Source organism: Podarcis tiliguerta (genome assembly GCF_965153285.1).
Source record: "Podarcis tiliguerta genome assembly, chromosome: 10".
NCBI classification, from domain to species: Eukaryota; Metazoa; Chordata; class Lepidosauria; order Squamata; family Lacertidae; genus Podarcis; species Podarcis tiliguerta.
This window is the reverse complement of record NC_139543.1, coordinates 47,368,287-47,384,685: the sequence shown is the minus strand read 5'-3', so window position 1 is coordinate 47,384,685 and position 16,399 is coordinate 47,368,287. Positions and strand designations below refer to the sequence as shown.

General features: G+C 43.3%; 1 protein-coding gene across 8 annotated transcripts in view; it reads right to left on the bottom strand.

The window, feature by feature from the left end:
• The window catches only part of MYH9 (myosin heavy chain 9), an 84,298-nt gene that overhangs the window by 61,512 nt on the left and 6,387 nt on the right, over positions 1–16,399 (bottom strand). The window contains exons 1-2 of one of the 8 annotated variants that reach the window (XM_083400715.1): positions 11,337–11,567; positions 7,645–7,716 (exon numbers count right to left, since the gene is read on the bottom strand). The exons of 1 other annotated variant lie outside the window; for it this stretch is intronic. The gene's annotated coding sequence lies outside the window, so the exon portion shown is untranslated. Of the gene's footprint in view, positions 1–7,644; positions 7,717–9,937; positions 10,425–11,117; positions 11,568–16,399 lie in introns of those variants that run through there. 6 more of the 8 variants (XM_083400714.1, XM_083400713.1, XM_083400719.1 and 3 more) reach the window with 6 other exon arrangements.

Here is a 16,399-nt window from a genome sequence, read left to right as displayed (position 1 = left end):
ATTATCCCCATATTCTGGCCCTATTGGTTGCAACTGTTAACACAAAATTAACTGATTCTTCTTAAAAGTTCCACATCACTTTAAATTTAGAAGTCATCTTTCTCTTCATGATGAATTGTTTGGCTTTTGCTGCTTCCCAAATCTTAGATTAAATAATTATATTATTTAACCATTTCCTTCTTCCACTCTTCCAGACTCACCTCTACAGGACTTGAGGAATGCCAGCTGCAGACCAACAAGTCATTACTAGCCTCTGTATGGTATCAAAGGGAAACATTCTTATAACAGGAGGCAAGGGAAACCCACGATTGGGCTTTTCTTCTCAGAAGGCTTGCGACTGGTTAACTAGAGAGCCCATGCAAACTTAGATGGGCTCGTGGTTACATAAAAAACAGAAGTACCCCTGCAAACAGATTAGAATATTGGGGGGTGGGGCAGGGTACTACTGCCAAGGCAAAATACTTTGCATTCAAAGCTAGGAAAGCTATTTGCACAATTGTATTTCTTAAGAATCATGTTTTGCCCTTAATCATGTTTTGTCTTACCACCCTTTCCCCACACAATCACCATTGCTGAAATACAGAAGTGCAATGGCAGGGGTGGAAAAGTGGAATGGAACGCCACAGTAGTGACAGGCCATTCCTGCCATTACAAACCAACTGCAGAGTTAAGTCCTAGGACACGTTGCACTCAAGAGTGAAGCTGATATTAATTAGTTCAGCTTACAGAGTATGGGAACTGATGCATGGAAATAGCATATTGTGTTATGGGGAGGGGTGTAGAGGTGGTTATTAGTTTCAAACTCCATCTGCAGCACACTTAAGCCCAACTGGCAGCAACCCAAAGCTTAAAAAGTTTGGAATATATCTTATTCCAAGCTAAATGTAGCATAGTATGCTTTCTGAAACTGTTGTTTCCTATTACCATGTGTGCAGTACATGCCTTCTCAGCATAGGAAAGAGACAGCATGCCCACAAGGAAAACATTCCAGAGGGAGAACACATTCTTCGTGACCACTCAGTAGAGTAATCCCACTTTAAGATGACAGCAGTGGCTTCAGAGACTCCAGCCCAGCCCTGCTGCTCAAAGGGTTTGGTTTAGAGTTCACCATGTCTCCCTGGGCAACAGGATCTTAAGAGACAGGCCTGGGACATTGCACAAGAGGACAATATTGAAGCAAAAGTTCCTATCCCCGCAGGCTTTGAGTGCTCAGCATAGGAGCCCAAAGTACTGCCAACAATACCTCCACAGCAGCAGATCAGAGCCAATAACTAAACGCTTCCCTGCTGTGCCACAGGTAGAAACACTATTCCCATTTACTTAGATTTGAAAGCAAGGCTGCCTCTTCTGCTGGTTTTACCATCCCAGTCAAGTTCATGCAAGACGTATGTCAGAGTCAACACCCCTCCCATCTATGATCATGCCTTCTCATTCTTTCACGGACTCTGCAATTTGCATCAATGCTAAGCTTCTTTCTTCTAAAGCACTCTCTCTTCACGGACATTTCTTCTGTATCATCTTTCTGGTCCACATTTAAGTGCAAAAGCCTGATACCTGACACAAGCAGCAGTAGCTCCTTCTCTCTGAATGCAGACCACCACTATCCCAGGAGCAGACAGAAAAGTAGGGCAAGTGGTTTCTAACGGATCAAGAGCAGGAAGGAGGAGGCTGTTGGCATTCCCCACAAGTGATTTTATTCATGAATTGAATTCATTTCTATCTGAGGGCCAGGATAGGACCAAAGCAGATCCAACATTAGTACTGTCTGGCTCAGATTGGAACAAGGATCTGCCGCGCCCTCAACAACCTTTTTTTTTAAAAAATGCCACTGATCCTGACCTTCTCGTGACCACAAAGGAAACAAGCAAATAATTGTCCATGATCAGGAATCTATGGCTACACCATTGCCTTTTCATGTTGTAATGATAATCCCTCATTTCCTGCTCCATTATGAGTTTTATAAGGTCTGGCAACTTGGCTAAAGTGACAGCTAGTTTCATAGGAAAGCCAGCCTCAGGCTCTTGGGACTATAACTATTTTTAATCACTAGTTCTAGATAGAAGCAGCAGCTCTGAACATTCAGTGTCATCTGAGTATCTTAAGCAACTAAAGCTCTCCAAAATTTCAATACAGAATTATAATCATATACAACTTTTTAAAAGCCTTGTGACCACCTACTCAGAAATGTTACCTATCCCTTCGGCACAGCCCTTTGCCATCTGCCAGCACTACTTTCCTGGGATGTTCCCTTATCCAAAAGCAAGTGTTGGTCCAACACAAAGGAGAAATGTTGTGCACAAACACAGACATTCCAGTGACCATTCCTGGCTCAGCCTCCCTTCTTTACTGCACTCCCCTGGACACAAACAAGTAGGCTAAACTGCAGTTGCAAGCTTGTTTTTAAGATAACCTAAAGGCCATAAACAGCTTGGGAGCCTCCAATAAAGAAATGCTTGTAACTGGGACTGCTGAAGACATAGGTGAAAGGTAAAAAGTTAGCGAGTCACTTTTCAGCCATGTTTTGTCAAAGGTCTACTTCTAAAGAACAGTTTATGAACATTAGGTAGATTCCCTAGACCTGCCTTCCCTCCCCGGTCTGGTACCCTCCATATGTTTTGGACTACATCTCCTATTGTTCCTGATCATTCAACATGCTGGTTAGGCCTGATGGAAATTGTAATCCAATGCATTTGGAAGGCACCAACTGGGAAAGAGTACCCCAACTATTTGCCCCTCATTTTGGAAAAACATTGTTGAAGACTCCTGCAAGTTGTACATATGGGAAGCAATAGGATGGAGGGGAACTCAAGGACTAAAGGCTCAGTTACAGCCAGGAGAAACAAAAAAGAGAAGTTCAGGGGATGAGAACAGTTTAAGAATAAGATAGAGTAGCTTGGAGGTCTGGGTAAGACTGTAACTGGAAGCTGGAACAGCATAGCCTAAAAATACCATTTCTAAGAAAAAGTTCTTAGTGGGTCACTCAGCTGTGCTTCCTCATATCAGACAACAAAAAAAGGACATTAGGGGCTGTATCCAGTGCTTGAGTAGATCCATAGAAATGAATGCCCTTGACTAACTTAGGTCCATTAATTTCAGTGGGTGTGCGCTGAACAGAACTTGGTTGGATACAACCCATAATACTATTTGTGTTATATCACAACTTGCTCTTCAAACACGTGTGTAGCAGGTTTGTACAAGCACACTATTAAACAATATGAAATGTGGAAAAACAGCTAGTTAAGAGGGGGAAAAAGAAATTTAATGCAGGCTGGAGCCATGGAAGTAACTAAAGGCTTTACACACTCTCTCTCTCTATATATATATATTATTCCCAAGGATTTCATGATGCATGCCCAAGCAGCTTCAGCACTACTGTATAGCACAGAAGTTGTCCCTCTTCATTTCTTCTATAGTAACCTGAGGGATAACTAAGATACCTAGTCTGTGCACATTAACATCAAGTCTATACTTTAAATACCTTGCATAATACTGCACAAAATGAAAAATAAGCCCCATAGTGTAGTCCAGTAATTGCAGCTTCACTCTACTTGAAAGTAACTTCATAGCCAACAGTGGTAAGGAGCAGGGCTTACCTGCTAAGCTAATTGGGTTGAAGGCATTTTCTAACTGATCTGAATAATTTCAAGTTCCACTGTCAAACTGATTAGTGATTATGTAAATCTACCACTAACAGCATCTTAGGGCAATATTAGACACTGCAGCAGTTGTGTGGATTTAATCTTGGAGTGGCCTCATCACATATATTGGGAGAGGACACACTGATCAAGGGGTTCAACGCTTCCTGAATATCTTGCAGCTCCTCTCCCCAACTGCTTCTCACACAGCAAAGATGGTACTGGAATGCTTCTATGAGAAGGACTCACCCACATTTTCTATTAGCAGTCACTTTGGTTGAATTAAAAGGCAGGAGAATCATTAAGTGGTCTGCCAAGGCCCTCAGCAATGTTCAAGTGGTCTCAGAGGGGAAAAGTTTGGGAACCACTACTATAGACTAATGAAAATTGGTACTGGGATCCATGTTGTTTCAACATGGCAGGCAATAAATTTTTTACTGTATGCATAACCATTTGGATCCTCTTGTTTAACCTCTCTCAGAGCCCATGTCTAATTGGTGTATGGATAACCAATTCAATACTGTTTTAGGCTTGGGTAAAGGCACGAGTGTGCTGTGACTTTTCCCCTTTCCTCAAAATACACAGGGAAGTAGTGTTTGCAGGATAAAAGGTAAAGGGACCCCTGACCATTAGGTCCAGTTGCAGATTCTGGGGTTGCGGCGATCATCTCGCTTTATTGGCCAAGGGAGCCGACGTACAGCTTCCGAGTCATGGGGCCAGCATGACTAAGCCGCTTCTGGCGAACCAGAGTAGTGCATGGAAACGCTGTTTACCTTCCCACCAGAGCAGTACCTATTTATCTACTTGCACTTTGACGTGCTTTCGAACTGCTAGGTTGGCAGAAGCAGGGATCAAGCAACAGGAGCTCACCTCATTGCAGGGATTTGAACTGCCGACCTTCTGTTCGGCAAGCCCTAGGCTCTGTGGTTTAACCCACAGTGCCACCCGCAAGATACCAGAAACTTAATGGGAGGGTGAGAAAACTTTGCCATGGTCTATATTGTGGAGAAAATATAGCCCCATCCCCATTCCACAACAATAATGGTTTCTTCAATACAAATCAACAGCAAAGGCAAATGTTCAGAAAGCTGAGGACATATCCCAAAGTACTAAGAAAGAAGTAATCTAAAATTAGGTATTGGTACTAATAATGTGTTACTTAATGTTTAGCTTCTAGGGATGAGTCTGTAATTGTATGTAACCACAAGCAGTCTATGTACTCTTGCGACCAAGTCTTTAGCCACTTCCTTCCATGTTCTTTTGTCACATATGTCATATGGGGAGGGGTGCTTCAAGTCAAGGTAAGAACAAAGTCATCTTAGATTCACAGTCAACAAGAACTATGCTACTTCAGGCAATCCAGTACTGTTACATTTCAGCCTGCATAGATGGGAGCTATTGACAGTGAACACACATCAGATCAGAGAAGACATTTGCCTAAAAGCTGATAGCTGGCAGTAGTTTGCATATAAACATGGCACAACTAGATCTAAGCTACTGAGTCTGTTCATGCCATGAAAAATCTCCACATTAAAAAAATGCCCAAATTATGATTTACATCTATGAAAATAGGCACTCTTGTTAAGGTGGATCTATACTATTTTCCATAGCTCTGTTAGCAAGCTGGATGTGTGGAAATTTGATAGCTCAGAGCAGTCTTGTAGGAATATGGCAACTAAGTATCAGAATTGCTGCTTCATAAGGAAATTGCTTTGTGGGATCTGGCCCAAGTACTAAGCAGCATCCTCCAAAAAGAAGGACTACTCTTATGGCACTGGAAAAATCTTACAAGTACCCATTGTTGGAGTGCCTGTACCTCCCAGGACTTCTCTGGGAGATTTCGCCCTATTATGGCATCCTAGACAAGAAATAAATGTCATCCTGTGCATGATATGTAGGAGTAGAAAGTTAAAACCTGCCCCCCCCCATGTAGATCATCATTTGTCCAAGTCATCTTTTAGAAAGTAAATAATTGTAAGTCAGATTTTTAAGCGAGTGACATTTTGGGTGCATGCATTGACTAACTATTTTTGCACAGACCGGTTAGAATAAAGATACTCTGAAATATGGTCCCTTTTATTATTAGTGCACATTTGCCCCAGGCTCAAGAGAGAAACTTGCATTATCTTCCATGCCAGCCTGTTTCTGGCCTACCTGAACACCTGCCATGTCCAAATACATGAAAAAAATTAGATACAGCTCAAGGTGAATAGTGCAAACACTCACCAACTACAAGCTGGAGGCTGAGCTATGCCCATTCAGCAGCAGTTTCTAGTTACAGATTTTCTGAAAAGCAGATATAAAATGACCAGGATCCAAACTAATACAAGTGTAATTTTAAAAGTGAAAAAAATAAAATCTAGCAAATGTGGAAGTTATTTTAGGGTACTCATGCACCCTTCTAGGTCATGGGCTCCATTGTGTGGTACTTCATAAGGTACAAAGGACTGCTGCCAGATCTGAAGTTTTACCCTCCCTCATGCATGTTCAGAAGCACTTTTCACTCATGCACTCAAAGTGGGTGGGAAGTTGAATCTTGGCCAAAGATTTCTGCCAGAATTCAACAGTTTAAGGTAAAACTTGTGTAATACCACAAAACAAAACAAGCTCTCTCTCTCTCTCTCTCTCTCTCTCTCTCTCTCTCGATGGATGTATATGTATTCCTACCAGCAGCATCTTGACATGGTACAATAGTAGCACAAAACATTTAAGATTTGGTCACATGACAGTAAAAAAACCCCCACTAAAAACTGGCAATCAACTAGTACATGAGATGTGAAGCGAAGAGATCCAGCATATTTTCTAAGACTCTCCCTCTTTTTAAATTTACATTTCACTATTGTAGATTTAAAAATACATAGGCCAGCATAAAACAAAAAATTAAATGTTACCACGTTAATTGCAAGCTTCCAGGTTAGATGATTTACATGCTAACTACCGGTAAATCCATCTTAGTACATTATCAAAATGCCCAGTGTTAGAAACTGGAACAGGAATGCTAGAAGCCATGTGGCTCCTGGGACCTAGGCTGTGGGCGCCAAAACAAAATGTCTAGGTGCATTGCTTGTTTGTTTTTTCCTGCCCTGCTACCAGACCAGGTAGCCACACCGGGGGGGGGGGGGGGGCTGGCTGGCTAGGGAATCAGGAGGTCTGCAGGGTAGTGCAGCAGCAAAAGACGTGTCTTTTGCTTCCACTCTACTTGCCAAACACCTGATTCACCCCAGCGTGGCAGCATGGAAGCAAAAAAAGTGTGTTTTTTCCTGCTGCACCACTGGGCAAATCAGGTGTTTGGTGGGCGTGCCCAGCAGACCAGATGACTACAGCCAGGCAGGTGGACATGCTAGGCGCAAAGCACGCCTCCTTGCTATCTCAATCCAGTTGCAGGAGGCCAGTTGCCAGTCGCAAAATGCGACTGGTGCCCAGCTAATTTTGAACTCTGAATGCCCGTTATGGCAAATATTCCATTATTTAGTAAATGGCATCCAATTCTTCTCAAAAGTCTACTGTATTACTTCTTCCTTCCCCCAAGTATTTGTAACTCCAAGACTTCCTCTTAAGAGAGCACTTATGGCAGTATTTTGCAATACGAGATTAAAGGCTCCAAGTGTAGCTCTTAACAGAGGAATTTTGGAACCCTTAAGGGAGACATATCCAAAATCAAGATGAGCTCCTTTACAAGGAGGAAGGAGAACAGAATTCAGGTTCTGCATGAAGGGAAATAATCTGAAGCTATCCATGACAAGACTAGCATGTACCAAAATTAACTCTCAAAACTGCAGTGAGAATGTAATGTGCTACTCTCCCTTCACATCCAGCCCTAAATTCAAGTCAAACTCTCTGGATTAACAGGAGTTCATGGAATACAGGACTTTTAGGTCACATGCTGCCCAAGCACGCCACAGCAGTAAGCATAACAAATTAAATAAGAAGACTGTACTGTGCAAAAAGCCTATCTCAATTTAGGCTAGAAAAATAAATAGCAGTTAAGTGGGCATGCTTATTCACTCACTGGTCACTTCTGGCTCTCAAATTACAGTAACTCTTAAAGAGATCTCCAGTGTTAGTCATACATGGATTAGACCTGTGAAATCAATGGACAAATTACTCGTCTCTCAATTTCAACATGTATATTCTAAGCACGACTAACACTGGATATTACCCTTAGTTACTAGTTGTCCCCATCCTTGGAAACCTCAAGCACACAGATAGGGCTTGCATGGATGACAGCTTATTTTGCTGTTACATTTCAGACAATTTTACCTTTTATTCCAAGTACTTTCAGACCAAGTTATATCTGACTTGGTATGCTGCCCCTTTAGTCTGAATCCAAATCTTTCAAAAGTTAATTTGGGCATGTTTAACTGATCCTGTGTAAATTTTTCTACAAGTCACCCTATCTGCTCTGGACTCCTTGGAGAAGATGGATGGGGAATAAATATCCAGAGTTTCAAAAAGTAGATTGGATTGATCCAAGGTGCAACAGGTAGCAAATCTGGGGCTGCAGTAAAGGATGAACACTCCCTTGGTCACCTGTGGTGGTTAATCATTACCTACATTTACTGAGGGACCTCCCCATTGTTGAAGGTCATCATAGCTGAGGGGTGAGGAATCTCTAGCCCTCCAGATGTTGTTGAACTACAGTTCCCATCATCCACAACCACTGGACATGCTTGCTGGGGCTGATGGGAGTTGGGAATCCAGCAACGTCTAGAAACCACAGGTTCCACACACCCATCATAGCACTGGCCTGCAGAGGACTACAAACATATTTCTCATTGCCCAGTATCAATTGAAAGAAATATCGTGGGGGATATAATAACTGGGTGTGTCTATAACACTGTTTTGCATTAGACAAGGCAGTAGCAAGGAGGTTACACTTGTAACTATTACTGCAATCAGTCAAGAACCACAAGGAGGGCTCAGGGTAACATGGGAACATAGGCAGCTACCTTATACAGAGTCAAGAACATTGGTCCAAAGCTCAGTACTGCCCACACGGACTGGCAGAGACTCTTTCAGACTGGGAACATTTCCAGCCCTGAGTCAGAACCTTTTTCTGCAGGCAAGGCAGATGCTCTACCGCTTGAGCCACACACCCTCCTAGTTCTACATCAACACAAGCTTTCTCCTGAGCAATTATTTCCAAAAGCTACATTAATATGCCTAATTTGCCCTCAAAGACTGACAGAAACAAGCCAGCTCACATCAACCGCTAACATGATACTTTTTGGCTCAAAATGGCAGGCTAATTGTATTGGCCCTCCAAGACATTCACATAGATAAGTGACTAGAATTTATCTCAATTATTTCATTTCAGTTGAATACACAAGTATAACGTCATAGCTCCAGACAGCAAGTCCATGAGTCAGAGAGTATTAGCCAGTGCAAAGGTTTGCAGCTTTCACTGGAGTGGCAAAGATAAGAAACTATAGCATTTTTTCACCTGATGACTAATAATGTATCTTTATACAAGCAGTAACTGATTACGCAGTCATTACTTTGGATTCTGTTGTGTCACACCTATGCTTAAGGGAAGAAACTACATTTTTAAGAAGTTGTAGAAGTGTGTTGATCCGAGGACCAGGGTTCATACATTCTCTTTAGCCACAGTATTTTTTTTTTACCTACGCAGTTCAAACTAGAGTTTCATCATGGGTAGAATCATTAGTCACAGATGCACATGTTAGCATTAACAGCCAAGTTTTGTTGCGGCTATTTGCAGGGTAATTATACCGCGAAACAAACAAAACTTTTGTATGCGAGTCATTTGTTGCCAGTTCAGACGCTACTTTTTGAAAATGCAAGTCACATCTTGCTTGCCAGCAGTACACAAGTCTGACAGATTGGTAAAATCCTGAATGCTTTGGGGAGTCCTTATTTCTCAGGCACGCCTGCAAGTCAGACCTGCATGTTATTTTGTACACTTATCTCTAGTCTAGAGGGATGCTGCTGCTGTCTACAAACAGGCCCTGGAGGGTCTTCTTTTTAAAACAGACTCCACTCTCCAGGTGTACATTGGTTGGAAGTAACTTAGAGTCACAGATTATACACAGAAAAAGTAAAGGCAAGACCAAGAGCAAAATGAAAAAGTAGACACAGCCAGTAAAAAAAAGGGGGGGTCTCTATGGGCATTGGCACTTTCCTTATATCAATTAAGTATTGAAACTAGCAAGTAGTTCTGCTCCACGGAAAAGGGATAGCCAAAACAGGGAGGCAATACAGATCCCCTAGACTCTCTAGCACAAATATAAGTTTGAAAGATAGCAACAATCATCAAGGGACAAGAGCAAGAGAGAACCCACTTTCTGAAATCCTTGCTTCACAGTTATCACAATGCTTAAGAGTCAACTGGAGAATTTCCCCAAGAGCAACAATTGCCACAGGAGAATATTCTAGAAGTAGCATGCCTCAGAGCATTTTCCCACTTTCCACATTCAACTAATAAACACATGAGCAGGAATCTTGTCCCATTTCTTTTTCCTTTTCACAAGTTGCTCCTTCCAGATACAGACCCTGGGACTGCTGGACTCTTGTTTGAACCACCCTGCCAAAGGGAAATAAACGCCCGTTGTTTCTTAACCAGGGCATTTCACCACCTTTTATTCAAAGGAAGTTGACTGAACAGAGAGAAGTTGGTCCCATTTGAGAACGGGGGCAGCTGCAAAATCTACCAGAGAGACTCTCTTCTTGCAAGCTTCGTCTTGCCCCGTCGCTCCCTCCTCCCCCTTTCCTGGCTTGACTCAAGCAGCGCCAACTGAATGAGGAAGTCAAGCTCGGCGGGCGGAAGCCAAGCCCATTGCAATGTCTGCAACAAGGTTGTCAGCCCGTGACTCAGGCGGGAGCCCTGACAGCTGCCAAGCGGTATACTGCCCGTTACTTCCCAGCTTTGTTTTTTTTTTTTTAAAAAAAGGGGGGGAAGAGAGGGGGGCAGGAAATCCTTAGATGATTAGAGGGTGCAACCCCAGCTACAAACCGAGGAGAGAGAACGAGCAGGTTTAATCTCTTGCAACAAGAGCAGGATATAGTAACAGGCAGCAGAGGATGAGAAGCACGCGATCAGCTGCTTTCTCAGAGAGGCAAGAGGCGGTAGTCTTAAAGCCATTTCCCCTGCAGGGTTGTTGGGGTTAGGGGCGGTGGGGGGGAGGGGAAGCACAGGTAGCCGGTGCGGCAAGGGAAGGATCCTGTGCGTGGCAATTGCACAGCGTTCCCCCACCCCAGGCGGGAAAGGAAGTCAAGAGATGAAGGCTGCACCTGCCCCCCCACCCCGCTTCCACCCCCCCTCCAAAGACGATGCCCCCACAGTGGGTGGCACTTCCTGGCTTGCAGCCCGCTTGGCAGAAGAAAGGCATTCTAGAAGTTAAGCCACACCCGCCCGCCCGCCTCGCGATGAACCTCAACCCGCCGGCGCCAAACTGAAAGCCAAGCGCCATCTCTCGCGTGTTTCCCGTCCCGTCCCGCGCCGTCCCTGAAGCAGGATTTCACCTGAGTCTGGCCAAAGCCCGGGAGGTTGGGGGGGTGGGCGAACGGCCGCGGCTCCTGCTCCTCGCTGTGGGAAGACTAGACTCGGTACCCGGCACCTTCGGAGAGAGTCGCAGCGCCCCACCCGCTGCGCCGTTCCAGCTTCAACGCCTCACACTCACCGGCAACAGCGAGGTTTCAAGCCGGGAGGGAGCGGCCGCGGCTAAGGACAGCAACACCCACCTGCTGTACTGCTGGCCAATAAAAAGGGCAGCTTGCTCTGACTGAGCTCCAGCTCCCGCCAATGGCGATGCAAGAGGAGGGCGGTGCTGCTAAAGAAGGCGGAGGGCGCTTTTTTTTTTTTTTTTTAATCTCCTCAACTGACGCCTCAACCCCCGCTCTCATATTAGCCCGCCTCTCATCCTCCTCGCAGAAATGGGCTCAGCCAATGCGCCCTCACTCAGAGAGGAGCGTAGACTGACACGTCGAGCGGCCAATAGGCGCACGGAGAAAGGGCAGGGCCCTTTGTGGGCCTATCTTGAACGTTTCCCTGGCTGTTCTGAGGCGTGGCAGCAAGGAGTGGAGTGGCGGCGGGGGAGAAATCCCTGCCATCCATTTTCAGCCCCATTAACCTACCCTGAGTAGGAACAAAACAGTGGGCACTCGCCTGTTCTCCTGTGCATGCTCAGGCAGAAGTAAACCCTACTGTATTGAATAGGGCTCTCTCCAAAACTGGCCAAAAAGCAAATACTCAGGTCTTCTACTTCCATTTAGCAATAGCGATATTTTTCAAAATTAAAATTGTTCAGCGCTTGTTAATTGAAGTTTAACGCGTCACGTATAACAAAGACTCTTGCAGAACTGATAAAAGACTGGGAAAGTGCCCTTAAATGGGTAAACTGGCTTCCTCTCCATCATTGGATCCTGCACAAACTTAACTACCTTCAGAGCTCTTCTGCAGCCTTGCCCTCCCACTTCTCTCTCCACTTCTATTTTCCAATGCATCCCTTTCTGTGACCTGTGTCCACCGCTTAGCTGTCCAGAGGTTTCCTGCATCCTGAAACAACTCTGCTCTTCCTGTATTCCTGCCCATTATGCCTGGAACTGCCTCCAGAAGGCCTTTGCAACCTCCTCCCTTCCTTAAAATTCCTCAAAATTCATTTATTTTGTAGAAGACTTTTGGAACAACCAAAGTGCATGGAATTGAAATAATTTCACATTCCCCCGTTTACCCCTACCTCCATTTCCCATTCCCTCTTCTATGTTTTAGATTGCAAGCTTTTTGGAGTAGGGACTTGTGAAACCTGTTCTTTCTGAAGCTCTGTATACATGCATGCCACTGTCACCATCATCAAGCTTAAAAAAAAAAGAATCACTTTGTTATATTAGATCAAGATCTATTTAAGCTGCAGCAGTTCTGTGCACACCTAAGTATAAGCCTCATTGAACATAGTGGGACTTTCTTCTGAGTAAACATGCACAGGCTTGCCTTGTTAGTCCAGCATTGTGTTTTCAGTGACGGCCAAGCAGATTCCCCTGGAACATTCACAACAGGACATGATGAAGATAGCCAACCCATTATGGTTATCACATAAAAGTCTCATTTATATCTGTCATTCCTAACATTAATGCACTTGTCTTTCCTCCACTAGTTTTTTTACAAATCTTTTTTTATATTTTTAAATAAAATATTTATACTTTTTTAATGTTCGGAGATGGCATACTACAACTTACCAAGTACTAAGGATAATCAATAAGGTTTGGCTAGCTTCATTGACTTTTAAATTCTAGAAATCAGATGAACCAAATACATCAAGATGAGGAACCTCATCCCTGACATTTTGACGATTTCTGCCCTGACACTGCTTCCGGATGCAGTATTCCATGCATGTCCGGGAAATTCCAGACGTATGGCAATCCTAGCTTCACTGCATGAATTACCCAACCTTTTACCAGACTACACCAGTGTTGGACTTGCCAGATTTAATTGTGAAAAACCAGGGTTTGTTTGCTTTTTTAAAGGCAGCAATATTACACCCACTGATCTTCAAGGAAGTCCCACTGAGCGCAATGGGATTCCACTGTTATATGTAGTGCTTTAAGGAGTTCTGATGTACAATATCTCATTAACATATATGGCAGCTGAGAAACCACTTTCATTATCTAGCCACTCTACTCAGGAGTCTGATTCTCAAGTTGGATGGTCAGATGCAAAAGAGGGCAGGGCTCCTGTACCTTTAAAAGTTATGTAGAAAGTGGGGAATATCAGTAGGTGTAGGCGTGGTCATCCAAGCTGCAGCTGCAGAATATTGCCACCTCCACACAACTGTGGCAAATGTGCAGGAATCCTGTCCTCTTTAACCTCTGTTCGATCTCCTGCTAAATAAAAGTTGGACCTACTGTATCATGGTATGAAGCTAACATACACACCAAGAACCATTATTTTGAAGCTGGTCAAGCAAATTGATGGGAACTTTGCATCACCAATGTAAATCACAATAGTCAATGTCAAATCTTTAGTGAAAGAAAATTAGCAGTAAAATTCTGTGGATATTTATTCAGAAGTAAGTTCTAGTTTTCTATGTTTGTAATGCTTAAAAAAAAAGGCAACATCAGATTATAACTGAAGTTTGTAAAGCACTAGAGGGGCTCTAGTAAAATAAAAGAGATGTTCATTCCAAAATTCAGACACTCTTGTATCTAAAAACTTTCCTGGTACCATGTATGATAAGGTGTTCTGTGATGGGATTCATGGGTTGGCAGAGAATAAATTATTATACAGGTAACTTATTTTCTTTGTGCTCAACACAGAAAGCATAGGATACCAGAGGAAGGAAGCCTCCTTCTTGCCTAGCATTGAAATTCAGCAGGCTGCTGGAAGAGGGACAGAGTCCATTCTGTCAGCCCATAGCAAGCCAGAGCAAGATGCTCTGAACACATATACACCAATCCTGGTGTGACTGCACTAGCTACCAATTTATTTATTGCTGTAAGCTGCTTTGAGTTACTTTTGTTAAGAAAAACACCTAAGTTTGATAATAACAATTTCAAGCAAACAAGCCACCTGTCTGTCAATCATAGGATAGTAACTTTTGAGGGCTTGTTTACAAGGCTGACTTAAACATTTTCAGGTATTATTGATTTCAGTGGAGAAGATATAAGTATGGGCTTCTGAGACTGTCTTCAATGTGAATTTAAAATCCTAGCTTTAGCTGGGCCATTCCCAAGGCTTTTTGTACGCTAGAGAATGTATATTTGTAGGTATAAATGATGTGAGAAAAGACATTAATTAGGTCAAGGATCCTAAAAAGACCAGTAAGAACCTGCAAGAATCAGAATAGCTGAAGGTGTACTTGGAGAAACAGAGTATCCTAGAGACATTAACCTGAAGACACTTGAAAGAAAGTTTATTTGGTTAAGAAAGGGATGAAGGGTGTAGAAGGTGATGCTACTAAACCTGTTGAAAGATGTGTGCCACTGAACATCATTGTATCAAGGATTAAAAGATAAAATACTATGGTTAAGCATTAGTGAGAAGAGTGTAAGGAGAATAAATTGCAGGGCTGGAAATAGAACTCAGCCACTTGGAGAGCCAGTGTGGTGCAGTGGTTAGAGTGTTGGACAAACATTGTGGGAGATAAGGGTTCAAATTCCCATGTGGCCATAAAGCTCACTGAGTGATTTCGGCCGCATACACGCCAGACATTCAAGCATGCACGCACACAAAAACTCATGGGAACTGTAGTTTGTTGTGAGTGCTAGAAACTAGCTCTGAGGGGGAAACTCCAGTTCCCCGAATTCTCTTTGGGGGTGGGCATGCAGAGAAATGTGTTTTAAATTTTTGTTAAATGTATGGCGTGTACACGGTCTCAGGGTCAGTTACTGTCTCCCAGCCTAACGTACCTCACAGGGTTGTTGTGAGGATAAAGGGAACCATGTACACTGCCTTTACTTCTTTGGAGTAAAAGGCAGGCTCTAAATGCAATTAATAAATATATCAATAAACAAATGAAGGCGCTTGACAGAGAAAAATATATAGGAGCCAGGAATAAAGGAGTGTAGTAAACCTTGTCAGTGAAGGACCCCAATGCCCTTTTATAGGGCACTAACATAGTCAAGAGGGACGTGGGTGGCGCTGTGGGTAAAACCACAGAGCCTAGGATTTGCCGATCGGAAGGTCAGCAGTTTGAATCCCCGCGATGGGGTGAGCTCCCGTTGCTCAGTCCCTGCTCCTGCCAACCCAGCAGTTCGAAAGCATGTCAAACTGCAAGTAGATAAATAGGTACCGCTCCGGTGGGAAGGTAAACGGTGTTTACGTGCGCTGCTCTGGTTCGCCAGAAGCGGCTTAGTCATGCTGGCCACATGACCCGGAAGCTGTACGCTGGCTCCCTCGGCCAATAAAGTGAGATGAGCGCCGCAACCCCAGAGTCGGCCACGACTGGACCTAATGGTCAGGGGTCCCTTTACCTTTAACATAGTCACAGTCTATGACATCAGAAGCCCAATTGGGTTATGAGGGTTACAGGTGTGGCAGAAGTCTTTATTTAAAAAAGAAGGCAAGGAGAAGGTTTGAACTTGACAGCAATAGGCAGAATGCTAAAATTAATTTAAAGTTTGCAACTGGGAAAGGAACAAAAATAGATAATGGAGTTATCAATGGAAGTATTTATTAATTATTTCTGAAAAGTTAAAGCCCAAGGAAATAAATTAACACCCAAATACAGTACTGTAATGCAATGGAATAATTTTGAGTCTTCTGCTTCTTTGACTTGCACACGTTGAGCGGCATGTTTTTTTCTTTTGCAAGGTGTGGGCTATCATAAATATGCTTTATTTTAGTAAAGATAATTAAGGCAAAGGAGAGGAGTGACCAATGAGCAAAGACAATGAAAAGAGTGAAGGAGGGAGCATGTTGCTAAATATTAACCACAGTGACTTTATTTTTTGTTTTAAAAAAAACAATGATGAAAAACCGCAGGAGCGGAACAGCTTGCAAAAGTTACAACATTGTATTGGTAAAGGGTTCTCTACTGAAATGGATTGGCTAAGTAGATGGAATTTGAAATGAAGGGTATTGCTTAAAGTTCAGATTCAGTGTCCCATCCCTTCATATAAGCAGGTCCGTGAAGCTGAAGCAATAAGCAGTGGTTGAAAGTCCACATGAAAACAGCTATATCGACAGAAGGCTTTGAGGGGGCTTCTGGGATGATAACGCTACAAATAATGCACTCCTGTGTTTACTGCTTCCCATCCAACATGGTACCCCAATGAGACATCTACTCACCTTACGGTTTATACTTACAATG